The sequence below is a fragment of the Pseudochaenichthys georgianus genome, chromosome 3, assembly GCF_902827115.2.
Source record: "Pseudochaenichthys georgianus chromosome 3, fPseGeo1.2, whole genome shotgun sequence".
Classification (NCBI taxonomy): Eukaryota; Metazoa; Chordata; class Actinopteri; order Perciformes; family Channichthyidae; genus Pseudochaenichthys; species Pseudochaenichthys georgianus.
The window spans coordinates 41,299,138-41,301,202 of NC_047505.1; positions in this window are offsets into that span (position 1 = coordinate 41,299,138).

The following is a 2,065-nucleotide window of genomic DNA, read 5'->3' on the forward strand; positions in this document are numbered from 1 at the left end:
GCCGCAGGACAACATGGGTCATGTTATGCATGCACCCTTTTCCCCCAGGACTCATCAATGTCCGTGCCAGTTCGTCCGCGCTCTCTGACCCAGGTTGAACACCTCTGCGCGTTTATGGCTCTGACAAAGCCCATCAAGGGTGAAGACAGCGTAACCGAGTGGCGTTATGCTAGGCAGCTTCCCCCACCATGCAGCAATCGGTCTGACTCCTCTTTGCGTGCATCCACGCTTGACACCACATACGCAAAGTACCAACCCGTCAGCCATGTGCACCCCAGTCATTTGAGAGGGATGAAACACAACCTCTGCATCCAGAGAGTTTACCACAAAACGTCTCTTACACCACATTATTTTTTCCTAGGCACTACTACTGGTTATACTCGCATCCTACGGAACACATGCGGTGACGGTGCTTACAAAATCTCGTATTGTCACATATCTGGTGCCCCTGAGAGAATCCTTTCTAACGTAGCATTCCCTAATGTTAAACATATTTCCCTGCAACTGGCGTGGCCCAGTGATGCTGGGTTTAGCGCGCCAGAAGATTACGTTTGGTTGTGCGGCAACAAGCTCTATCAAGTTCTGGCTCCCCTTTGGATAGGGACATGCACTCTAGTGGATTTGAATCCAGCAGTCTCTGTACTCACGTCCTTAATGCACACGACACATCATTACCCAGAGTTCCAACACCCCGACCACCACAAGGTAAAAAGAGATCTGACGTCCGCTGGAGCTAAATGCATGGGCGGCCTGTTCCCATGGTGGGGTACAGTAAACAATGCCCATAAAATAGATACCTTACACGTCCGGCTAGAGAACCTCACTTAGGAGAGGACGCAAGGCTTCCAGGCTTTGACCCCATTCATAATAGCCTCTAGGAACATGCTCATGCAGCACCAATTCGCTCTTGACCTTTTGTTCGCCTCAAAGGGTGGCCTGTGTCATGTGATCGGTGACTCCTGTTGCACTTACATTCCCGACGCCACCAAGAACATCACTGACACCGTGCTGCATCTTAACAACCTGTTTGATTATCCCAATACTGAAGAAATGCGTTTCCAGCATGGTGTCCTCAGCTTTCATTCAGTATACTACTATTCCATTACAAGACAATCCTTTGCGCCACAGTGAGATAGATCAGCTAGAATCAGAAGAGTCTGATTCCGATTTATCAATATAATCATGTGTGTATCTCCTCTCTTATGCTTACATTATATTGGAGTCTGTCCTCCACAAAAACAGCCAGTTTTCTATGATATATTTGTGATGTGTTTACTTAAACCAGCGATGGAGTGTATTCATTGATGTGTTATATCAGTCTATCCTATCATTTGTTTTTTCTATTGATCAAGTATGATCAAAAGGGGAGAATGTAGTGGAAATTTTTATTATTATCATCCTTATTATTATCCTTATTATATCTTTCATATGTTTAAACCAAATGCTTCTTATTTCCTGATATATTCTTACCATTATTATATATCTCTTCTTCCTCTCCTTCAAGGCCAAAGAGATGCTTTGGCTACTAAGAGACTCACACAGACACACACGAACTTCCCTGCTCTGAGAACCGTTATGCTATCTACTCAAGGCCACTGGGTGTCTCATAAACAATCCGACTGTGTGAATCCAGATCTCTCTCTTTCCCACTCATTTTCCTTATATAACCTTTGCTTTCCCATTGTTCTGCGCACTCTCGGGCAGACTTTCCATACTCTGTCCGACCGGTGACAATATATTATTATGTCGTGTATTTGAAGCTTCAAATAAATAACCAAAAGACAGCTTTGCTTGATTCACCATTTATTTGTTTTGATCATTTGACTTGTACTCTCAAGCCGTGATTGGGCCCTAGATTTCCATAACAGACTGCAAGCATTTCTGTTTGAGAGACAATAAGACTGGTGACAACACTCCCCATGCTAGAAGGATTGAGACTCAAGCTGTTGTTCAGATTGCATGTACAGAAATGACTGAGGCTATCCAAGTACAGGAGCAAGATTTCCCTGACAAGTCCAAGGTGCCCAGTTGCTATTGGGACCTGTTAGGAGATTTTGGTGGACAA